The sequence below is a fragment of the Rattus norvegicus genome, chromosome 1, assembly GCF_036323735.1.
Source record: "Rattus norvegicus strain BN/NHsdMcwi chromosome 1, GRCr8, whole genome shotgun sequence".
Taxonomy (NCBI): domain Eukaryota; kingdom Metazoa; phylum Chordata; class Mammalia; order Rodentia; family Muridae; genus Rattus; species Rattus norvegicus.
In genome coordinates this window covers 231,605,102-231,616,569 of record NC_086019.1, presented here as the reverse complement: position 1 = coordinate 231,616,569, position 11,468 = coordinate 231,605,102, and the positions used below count along the sequence as shown (strand labels likewise).

The 11,468-nt window shown below is 46.1% G+C and overlaps 1 protein-coding gene across 1 annotated transcript in view; it reads left to right on the top strand.

Annotated features, from left to right (window-relative positions):
- The first annotated feature begins 6,477 nt into the window (after positions 1-6,477).
- The window catches only part of Pip5k1b (phosphatidylinositol-4-phosphate 5-kinase type 1 beta), a 278,257-nt gene continuing 273,266 nt past the window's right edge, over positions 6,478-11,468 (top strand). The window contains exon 1 of the mRNA NM_001012743.1: positions 6,478-6,917. The gene's annotated coding sequence lies outside the window, so the exon portion shown is untranslated. The remainder of the gene's footprint in view (positions 6,918-11,468) is intronic.

Sequence of the window (11,468 nt, the reverse complement as noted above, 5' to 3'; positions counted from 1 at the left end):
ACTTCATTGAAAATATTGTGGCGGCATGGGAAACCCACGCTCTATTGAGACAACTTTGGGTACATTCCGAATAATTCTTCTTGCTCTAGAAACAAGATGTCCTCTCAAGATTTGACTCCTAATTCCCTAGATGATTTTTGTGACCTTCAGAGAAGTGTCTGAAGACACTGCTTTTTGGGGTCTCCTAGAACACAACAGACTTGGGACTCAGTTCTGACTCCTTCTTCTACCTCAAATTTTTAGTTTTTATTTTTTCCCCACCCCCACCTCAAGTTTTTAAATCAGTGTGTCCAACCAAAAGAGGGTTTGGTTTTTTCCAAAACCTTTATCAATATCCTAACATGTGCTGGGCATGGTGGTATGGACTTTTAATTCTAGCACAAGAGTGACAGAAGCAAGTGAATCTCTCTCTGTAAGTTCAAGGGTAGTCTGGCCTATGTAGAAAGTTCCAGGACAGCCAGGGATATGTATAAAGACCCTGTCTTAAACAAATAAGCAAGCCGGATCCTGACCTGCAGGTTTGGTAAATCTCCAATTGAGCAGGGCTAAAGAGATGGCTCAGTGATTAAGAGCACTAGCTGCTCTTCCAGTTGCCCAGTGTTCAATTCTAAGCACCCACATGGCAGCTCACAACTGTCTGTAGCTCCAGTTCCATGGCAATCTGACATTCTCACACAGATATGAATGAAGGCAAAACTACCAACATACCTAAAATAAAACTAAAAAAATTAGTAAAAACAAACAAAACTCCAATTCAGATTAGATAACAAAAACAAGCAAAAACTGTCCTGGGTCTTTAGAATGCTTTCCAGAAGTCACTGTGGTTCTCTTGATCTTCCTGGGAATTCTTTTTGCCTTCTTTCTCTCCTCCATTCTTCAAACAAACCTTCATTTGGATTTATGCAACTTGTGGGCAAAGTGAAAATTTACCTAGAAAGGATGTTTATGTCAGCCTGTTCCTAACAAGAAAACTAGATTGAAGAAAAGAGAAGTAAGTGGACCTGACAGGAAATAGATTGCATAGGTGGGTGAAAACCAGGGATGATTACACTATATACATTTTTAAATATAAAAAGTCAACATAACATCAATTTTTAAAAAACATCCTTGGAATATCCCTACCCAACATGAATAATTCAATTTTTAGTTTAGTTTTTTTTTTGGGGGGGTGGATATTGGTTTTTCAAGACAGGGTTTCTGTTTGTAGGCTCGGCTGACCTGGAACTCTGTAGACCAGGCTGGCTTCGAACTCAAGAGTCCACCTGCCTCTGCTTCCAAATGCTGACATTAAAGGTGTGCACTGCTGCTGCCTGCCCATTAGTGATTTTCTTTCAAGAATTTTTATGTACAATTTTGGTGCAGTTATCATCTTAGTGCATATGCTTTAATTCTGGTATAAATCTGTTGGAAAAACCCCTTCTCAAGTCTCCTAAGTTTTGGAGGGAGAATGTTTTAGGGTTAGAATTGAATGCCTATTAACATTGGGCCTCTAGTTTTCATAGTGTTTCTGACTGAAGAATGTAGACATCAGCATGTTTTAAAGAGAGCTGGGGTAATGCTAACCTTGGCCAACGAACAATGAATTTAACAGGGCAGGGCTTATATCTGGAAAAGCTCCATGCTTTCTAATTATAAGGAGAAAATGAAGAAGTTTTAAAGTATTGGGAATCATACAGGCTTTGAGAGAGTCCTTACTACTCAAACCCCCTTCAAACCCTGCTGCTGTATATATAGCAGAAGATATTTAAGGAGGATTCTAGAATATGAAAAATATGAGGGATAGTTTACAGCATGTCTCTGCTAGCCTGGTGAGAGAGATCAGAAGTCTAAAAACAAAAGAGAATACAGACTTCAGGTGATGGTGTGTATATGCTTAGCCCAGGGAGTGGCACTATCGGAAGGTGTGGCCCTGTTGGAGTAGGTATGTCAGTCACTGTGGTGGTGGGGGAGCTTTAAGACCCTCATCCTAGCTACCTGGAAGCCAGTCTTCTCCTAGCTGCCTTCAGATGAAGATGTAGAACTCTCAGCTCCTCCTGCACCGTGACCGCCTGGATGCTGTCATGCTCCCACCTTGATGATAATGGATTGAACCTCTGAACCTGTAAGCCAGCCCCAATTAAATATTGTCCTTATAAGAGTTGCCTTGGTCATGGTGTCTCTTCATAGCAGTAGAAAACCCTAACTCAGACATTTCACCATTGTAGGGTCTGAGATACAATGAGACAGCAAATTGTATTGTTTACCTTTCTGTTGCTGTGATTCAAATACCGGGACCAAAAACAACTTAAGGAAGAGCTTTATTTCAGCTTGGGTTTCCAGAGGGCTAGAGTCCTCGTGGCGGGGAAGACATGGTAACAGGAGCAAGAAGTTGGGTAGCACAAAACCAACTCAATGGTATTTTTTGTAAACGTTTTGCTGTTGTTTGTTTGTTTGCTTTGTTTGGATACTAACTGGTGTCTTGCTTGTATATTTTAGTTTCTGGTGTGTGTGTGTGTGTGTGTGTGTGTGTCCTCCTCCTCTTCTTTCCCCTCTTTCTTCCTATCCAGGATGCAAAAAGAGCAGAAAGTAAGATAAGGCTATAAAACCTCAAAGCCCACTCCCAGCGACGTACTTCTTCCAACAATAGTTCACCTCCTGAAAGTTACATAACTTCTCCCCAAATAGTGGCATCGCTGAGAGAACCAAGTGCATAAGCCTCTGGGAGACATTTTTTAATCAAAGTACTGGTAACACAAGTCTTGGGATTCCTAGTTCAATGTTCATTTGAAATCTAAGAAAGAGGAAGGAGGTTACAGTAAGGAGATGGATGGATGAAGAACGGGGAAAGGCACAGGGTCTTTACAGGTTCAATCAGGAATCCCAGCATTGAGAGGGGACAAGGGCCCAGGCTTCCACCCTTAATCAGGAAGCTATTTATAATTGAGACTAAGGGAAAAAAGGATAGCTTTATTCAGTGAATCCTCACTCAGTATATTAACCACACTTTAGATTAGACTTATGCCCAGTATTAGTCGGACAATACAAAACCAACTCAATGGTGTTTTTTGTAATCTTTTTGCTGCTGTTTGTTTGCTTGCTTTGTTCGGGTACTATTTGTCTTATTGGTCTCTTGCTTTGTATATTTTAATTCCTGGTGTGTGTGTGTGTGTGTGTGTGTGTGTGTGTGTGTGCATGTGTGTGTGCATGTGTGTGTGTATGTGTGTGTGTATGTGTGTGTGTGTGTGTGTGTGTTTTCCTCCTCTTCCCCCTCTTCCTTCTTTGTTGTTTGTTTTTTAAAGAGGGTGGAGTTGGGTGTGGAGGTAGGGGAGGATCTGGGAGGATTTGGGGTGGGGGAAAAGCATCATCAGAATATATTATGTAAATCTTTTGTCGTTTAGAAAATTCAAGATAGAAACTTTAAAAAAAAGAAAGGGAAAAGACAAGAGGGAGGGAGGAAGAAAGGACAGGAGGGAGAAAGGAGAAGAAAGGGGGGCTGAGGGAGGAAGAGAAAGTGATAAGAAGAAATGGAAAAGAGTAAAGGAAGATTAAACAAAAAAATAAAACAAAAAAAACCAAGGAAAGTAGACATGAGATTTCAAGAGTTGGCCAATCTTAAGAGTGAACCTAAAATTAGAGAACACAGGATCCTCGGGGTAAATTTGCCCTCAAGCTATACAAAACACGGAAGCCCCTTTGTCTGTTTAGAAGTTTCAGTTCCATGAAAAGAAGGCAAAGGCTCTACTGTCCAATGCCAATGGCTATAATCCCTTTTCTCTGGTTCCTATGTGTTTGTCTCCTTGGCAGTAGCCTACACAGTGGATAAACTACCCATAGTTGACAATAACATAGAACATCCAAGTTCAATCCTCACAATACCTGGCAGTTTCTAGTCTCTTCCTTTTAGAAATTAGATGCTCAGACGAAGTGGGAGGACACTGCTGTAGGAGTTTGTCAAATTACTGAGGACCAAGTTACCTACTACATGAGTAAAGCCTTCTAGCACCCTGCAGCTGCCTGGTGAACTAAGCCGAGGGAGTTTCCAGTAAATCGGCAGTGTTCGGGGCTACTCTGTTTCGGTGTGGTTTGTCCTGAAGCGGTAACTAACTGAACTAGTTGTCTACAGCAATAGTTACTTATTTGTTATGAACCTATGGTTTGGGTGCCTGGTCTGTTGATCTGGACCAAGCCTGACTAAGCTCACCTGGACTTGCTTGTTCCTCTGAAAACAAAGGAGTGCTGACCAGCCAAGGTGACCCCCACTGTGATGACTCAGCTCTTGCTGGACAGGGTCTTTGTCTAGCAGCAGGCTTGGTCTCCTGGGAATGGCAGAATTCCAAGGGCTGATACAGAAATGCACAGTTTTCAAGACTACTGTTATATCACGAGTGTACTTACTCCATTGGCCAAAGTAGATCACGTGGTAGATCCCAGGAGGAAAGGCCCTGGATAGGGGGAAACTATCACTTGGGAACTGTTATCGTTGTTCTTGTTGTTATTATATCTGTTATAAGAAAAACCCACCTCCTCTGTAAGGACAGTATTAAATAATTTTAAGACTTCCAATTATTTTCTGTTTTTAAAATAGGCTTCAAGATTTTTCTGGCCAAGTCACTATTGCTAGTGGCATTGATGATCTTTTATTTCCAATAGAGGATGACTCTTCTGAATGCCCACTGACAGAAGTAGAATCAGGAAGGGTTTTTTTTTTTTCCATACATGGAACTAACAGTGAAGTATGAAGGTTCTTATGGAATTTCTTAGAGTCCAGTTTCACCACGTTGGCTCTCTAAATGTCCTGTACGCTTTGGGACTTCACTACAGAAGCCCAAGGCTGTTTGCCTTGGTGATTACAAAAAGCAGTCTAGGTACTAATGGAGAAAGCAGCTGTGTGGAGGAGGCACAGGATTGGGGTGTGTGAGCACAATGCCTCAGACCGCTTTTGATCCACTGCGGGGTCTTTAGATTTGGCTTTGCCTGTTTTCATATCCCCTACGGCATCGCCTCTCCAGGAGGCAAATCCACTTCCCACTCCTTGAATTTCAGAGTGGAGGTCTGAGACACACGACAGGGAGACTGATTCCCCACTTCCAGATTCCAGCTTGTCCGAGGCTCAGGCTCACAGCGGTGTGATGCTGCCCCCTATACAGTGATTCACAGCAGTTGGTTGCTAGGTTCTTTGATCTTTGATCTGCTGCTCTTTCTCTTCTGTCCCCTCCACTGGCCAGGTCTTGAACTCTGTTAAGTCAGTATTGCTGTTACTTTTTGTTCAAGGACTAAGAGTAAGAAAAACTGTGTTACTTGTGAGTTACCGGATGTCTCTGAGTTAAGGTTTTCTCATTTGAAAAGCGTGCTAGCTGGACCACACACATGCTCTTACTCTGTGCTTTAATAAGTTCAGGATGCCAGGACCCAAGTCCTAAGTTAGTGATGCCCTATATCGCTGGTAGCGGTCATACACACCAGGAAGAACACTGGAGATATATAGTCCATAAAAATACACATCTATTTGACTTGTCAGCTTTACTTCAATAACACTTAAGAACAATGCATTTTTATTATAAAGGAATTTTTATGCTTCATTCCAGGCTGACACTAAACCGCGACAAACTCACTCGAGTTGGGGGTGGGGGTGGGGTTGTTAAAAGATTTCAAAACTGCCTGCAGGTGCACTTTGCAGAGAGCCTCGAGGTAGTGTCCTCAAGCAAGGGTCATTAAATGCTGGTCTTCCCGGGACAGAACGCAAGATGTTTTTCCCACAGTGTTTTGTTTTGCTTTGTTTGGGAAGGGGAAAGTGGAAGGAAGTGATGAAGCTGAAATATACCACTTGCTTCGACCCAATTTAATTTTAGCGTTCAGAACAGCGCAACCCCAAACGGATCTTTAGATCTAGTTCCTAGCCTCTTCGCAGCTAAACTAACCTAGGTGAGATTCCAAGTGGCTCCAGCAGGCGCGCTCCACTGCAGTTTATTTGCGCGGGACCCCTCACTAGCCTACCCCTACCTGTTGGATAGATCTTCCTTCTTGAGTGCATCTGATATCCTTAGAAAGGAGACAAGTGTGGTCTCAGAACCTTTGCGCGTCCCTTCCTCGTAAAGGGGAGTGGGGGAGGGCTCTGCTTGCTTAAGTGCTGGTTCTTCAAGGAAGAGGAGTCCTCTGGCATAGCCTTACTGGTGGCCTGGGGCAGGGGTACGCCCTACCCCAACACAGTCCGCCCCACTGAGACTCTGAGAAGCACCTAGAAGCTCTGGAGCTTTAGAAGATCCTGTTAATTCCAATGAGCCGCTTCACCCTGCTCTGGGTCCTGGCTGCGGGCAGCGGCCCGGACGCACAATCTCCCACGCACTGACTCAATCGTTAGGTCCTACTGCGGGCCGCTCGGCTGCTGCAAACCGGTCTGGCTTCCTTGCAGGGCGTGCGGGACAGAGCAGGGGGTGGAGAGAAAAGGGGAAGAGCCTGGGCGGCCGGCGGGCGGGGCCTGCAGCCTCCGGGAGTCGAGGCCGCCGTGCAGCCTGCTCGCTGCCCGCCCCGCTCGGACTCCGGCACGCCGTGCGGGGGCCCGAGGCTGCGGGGTGCCACCACTCCTCGGCCTCCATCCCGGATCTCGCCTCGCCGCGCTGCCGGGGGCTGCCTGGTCCTAGTGGTCCGCTTGCCGTTCTGCCGGCCAGAGGAGCGGCGGGAAGGGGAACGCGGGGACACGCACACCGGCCGCGGCGCGCGCGCATTGCACACTCGCAGCCGCGCGTCCCCGTCACCGCGCGTCCGAGCCCAGTGTGGCCCCGCGGCAGAGCCCGGCACCTGCCCGCCCCCCTTCCCCGGCCGCTGCCCCAGCTCCGCCCCGCCTGCAGCAGCCACCCGGGAACCCACGACATCCCGACAACTTGCCCGCGGTGGCGCAACTGGTCTCGGCCGCCAAGGCTCCAGCACGCCGGCCGGAGGAGGTAAGTTTCCTGCGCGTCCCCGGCAACCCTGCCTACACCCTCTCTGCCGCCGCGCCTGAGGCTCTGTGGCTCTGTGGCTCTGTTGGGACCTGACCTGCTCTCCACCCTGCCACTTTGCCTGTCTGAGTTGTGCTGGGGGTGACATGGAGGGGGCGCCCGTGGTCGTCAAACCAAGACCTTCGCTCCTTCGGGGGCCACAGCTGCGCAGTCCCCGTGGGCACCGACCAGCTCGCTACCCTGATCCCTAGGGCCGCAGTGACACCGGGTGATCCCTCCTGCTCACTTAGGCAGAGACCCCTCCCTTCTTTCTGGGGAACCTGCTAAGTTCGGTTGCTGCAAGAGAGGTCTCCAGTCTTTCTCCCCTGCTACTAACAGCAGCGAACTTGTTAGGCGCCCCTGGGTTGTCCAGAGGGGCTTCCGCGAGTCGGTGTTCTAGTGGTTTCTGGCTCTGGCGCCGGGTGGAACAGGTGAAATACAGTTCCAGCCTGAAAATAGGCACCGACTTTTACAGTCCCCTGTCTCCACTGGTCTGTCAATGTGGCGCTTCAACATCTGGAGTGGGAGGGGGTGGGGGCGGGGGCGGGGGCGGGGGGGGGGGGATGGGGATAGTGCTGGAGTTGGATTTGCCACTCTGGTGCCAGGAGTCATCAGAACCGAAGACAACAAATGTCTGCTTATCTCTCATCTATGCAGATGAGAATGTTCTCATTTCTTACCCCCACCCTCTCAAGCCGGCTGTTTGCGGTGCACAGCATGCTTGGATAGAAACCTGTACCAGAGAAGTTGTTTGGGTAGGTCAGTGAATTTTTTTCTTCGTGTCTACTGAAATTAGGGCTTTCTACAGGATCTGCTATTTATTGTGATGCTATGTAAAGAAAGCACATGCTGACTCGCAAGTAACTGCCCTCCCCCCAACCGATGCTGCCCCTTAATGACATTCTCAGCCTGGTAGAGGTCCCCCTGTAAAATGAATGATCCATAAGGACTGAGACCTGTTTAATTTGATCTAAGAAGTAGTCAGGAGCTGTTCTCTTGAACTTATCTGTAGAGGGCCCCTTTTGCCTCTCTTCTGGGAGACTTCCCTCATGTTGTGTGCAGAGGCTGTAGTGTTTTTGCAGTTGTTGGAGTAGATCAAAGTCCAAGGATTGGTTTTCCTTAGACTCCAGTGTGATGGAAATGAGGTTCACAGAAGCTTCTGTCAGAGGGCTACACGCTGAAAAGAATTCCCAGAAAAAAAAAGAGTCTTACCCAACCAAGTTCAAGGTTGAGCCTTAAGTGTCCTGTGTGATCTCTGAGCTGAAGGAAATGGTCGGCTCTGTGTACCGAGGTGGAGATCCCTGAGGACCGATGGGAAGTGCAGCCATCCTTGGCTGTGTACAGTGCTTACAGATAAAGCCACATTGCATTTTTGTCCAAACTAAGAAAACTGGAGGGACTGAAAGAATTACCTACCACCTAACTCGTGCATCAGTATCTTGCAATTTTTAAATGCTTTCCCGTATTCTCATCTTATTTTGACCATTTCTGAGGAAGGCATGGTAAAGATGCTGGTCATACGTTTACAGGGGGGTGTTTACAGGGTTCTGGGGTTTATCACAGTGACAAGTGGTCTTTAGAGGCAAAGCCAGGCTTGCTGTTCCTCACTCAGAGCCAGCTCTGTACTTTCGAAGTCCTCTTTTCTTTGAGGACCAAACTTGTCTTCTCCTCATGGTGGTCAGTCCGGCCTCCTTGTGATTTGCTGCTCACATTTTGCAGATGTGGGGAAACGCAGGGTCAGGCCATCAGGAGAGTTTTGCATCACTTCTCCTCTGAGTGGAGGGCCCAAGAGGGAGAGAGTTCATCTAATCGCCTGACAGTTTGTTGCTTTGTGTTTTCTGTCATTGTCCCACTTCTGATTAGATGAGGTCATTCTGTTCAGCGCGCTGGTTGGTGAACTGGGCTTTAGCTTCGACACAGCCTTTGTGCCAGTTCACACACCACCTCCAAGCCTCAAATCTTCCCCATAGGAAACAACAACAAAAAAGGGCACCGACGGAATTGTGTTTCTTCTGCCAGCTTTAGCATCCTGTGGTGTCTAGCAATGTGGTATTGCTTCCTTTAGGAGAAAACCGTCTTCTCTGTATCAGCCAAGGGGGTTAGCTAATTATTGATTCCAGCTTCAGTTTCCTTTTTCTGACTTCGACAGTTTCCACGGTGTACAACTTGATGGAGGGAAAGCAGACTGCAGGTGTGCTCGAGTAACGCCGAGGTGTGCAGTGCTTCTCTTTGAAGTTTTCAGGTTAAAGTTCTCTCAGATAAGAGTTGGGATTGTTGGGGCTGGGGATTTAGCTCAGTGGTAGAGCGCTTACGTAGGAAGCGCAAGGCCCTGGGTTCGGTCCCCAGCTCCGAAAAAAAAGAACCAAAAAAAAAAAAAAAGAGTTGGGATTGTTAGTGCACGTTTTTTTTTAAAGTGTTGTGTTTTTCGTATAGTAAATAACCCCCTCCCCACGACTGTTAAAGTAATGAATTATGAACTCATTTATAAGGACAGCATGCTATTATAAAATAGACAGCTCCTCGCGTTTAAGTCCCCAGCACAGGAGGCGATTTCCCTGTGAGAGGTGAGTTGCGCCTTCTGAAGTGCAGGTCCAGGTGCCCACTGTTGATCACCCATGTTGTTTCCTGAGTTCATCATGGTAAACAGTTGTCTCTTCCTCATGCCCTTCCACCTCTCATCAGTAATGTATAGATGGCTAAAGGATACATCCCTGTGGCATTGTAGGAAAGAGCAGGTCTAGAGTCCGAGAAGCTAACCATCACTAGCTTTTACTCAGGGGTGCTGAGGTACACTTAACACTGCCTCGTGGTTTTTGGAAGAGGAACCTAATTAGTGAAACCAACCTACTTTCTGTTCCCTTTAAAAACTCTCTTCTCTTTCCACTCCTCCCTATACACAGAAACGTGTTTTACTTTGGTTTGTTTTACGTGTGGGAGAACGAGACAACACAAACAGCGGTTCTTGTGTACTGCTAATGGATCTTGCTGTCCACGAGGGGTTGGGATACATTTCCTTCTGATGCCATTAATAACTTGTCTAGAGATGCGCCATTTACAGGTAAGAGAGCTGAAGAGTTGGGAGGCAAACAGACTGGCTCATGGTCACACGGATACTGGTCCAAGGCCAGAGCTAACGGAGGTTTGTTTTCAAAGTTGTTGCAGTACTTACAGTGAGGGTGCGGTTTTGACTTTTAGGAACTGTAGAGGTTTGCCGGAAACTTGTTTGCCAGTAATTTTGGGAGCAGGTATATTTTTATTTCCCTATTTGTGTTTGTAAATATTATTGTCTGACTTGGTGCCGTCACAGAGAGGATAAGTGCCCGTTCTCATCTGTGTGCTGTCGTTCTCTTGACTAAAATGCATCAGCAGATTCATAATTAATACTTTGTTCCAGGCCTTGAAGAAAAAGGACTTGTTTGAATAAGAACAAATGCAGGATGATTTTGTTCTGGTAAATAAAGGCAGACACTAAAGGTGGCCTCATCACCCAGCCAGGAAAAGCATAAATATGCATACATTTAATTTGCATTTGCTTGTACTCCTGTTAAAATGTAATTCAAAGCAGAAAAATTGTGTGTGTGTGTTCTCTGAAACATATCTCTAATTGTTCTCTGAAAAATATCAAGTCCTAAATGTGTTAGTTGATTAAAAAACAAAAACCAAAACAAAACATTTCCCTTTGAATGCATTGACTGGAGTTGGAGGGGTCCTTTAATTCCTTAGAAGCTGCCCAGTACATGTAGCTCACCACAGCCTTCCCTTCAAGTCTTATCTTCGATACTGGAGGTGTTTCTGCTAAAAGCCAGAGAGCGGAGCAAGGGGTCTACCATCTTACTAATTTTTCAATGTTTGTTTTGTTTCTTTACAAATCAACCTCAAGTTTATTTTTAAACATAGCTGGCTGCCGTTGATAAGGGTTTTTCTTTTTTCTTTTTTTTTTTTTTTGTTTTTTGCTTTTTTGTTTCATCCATGCCCTACTGAAAATAAACCAATAGGCTGGCCTTGGTTTTGTACAATTTATTCTCCATGTTATCATCTTGTGCATGGCTTCATCAGAACGTACCAAGATGATGATCTCTCGGGAAAAATGCATGCCATTCTCTGCAAACTAGGTTACTTTGACTTGGAGCCCAGCCACTGGGAGGAAGCCAGCCACGTGAAGTGTGTGTTCTCCCTACTGCTTGTTTCCGTATGATTTATGGGACTGAGAGGAGAAGCAGTGTGCTTGGGGGAGTGTTGGCACAATGGGCCACCTGTAAGTCCTTGAGAGTCCTGTCTCTAATCTATTTTAGAAAATCAACTGTAAAATTGCAATGAAACTGAAAGTGCGGCACGTTTGGCATGTTTAACATTGTTCCCACCCTAGAAATGGGTATAAAGTCATTCCCCAAAGCCTCAGGAGAGGATTCTAATTGCCCATGCTGGGAGCCTGGGGGGATATAATTACCTCTGGGTGAGAGTAAGGTTTGGAGACAGGACTGTACAAAGTTCATGTTTTGGAAAAAAAATAGGGGA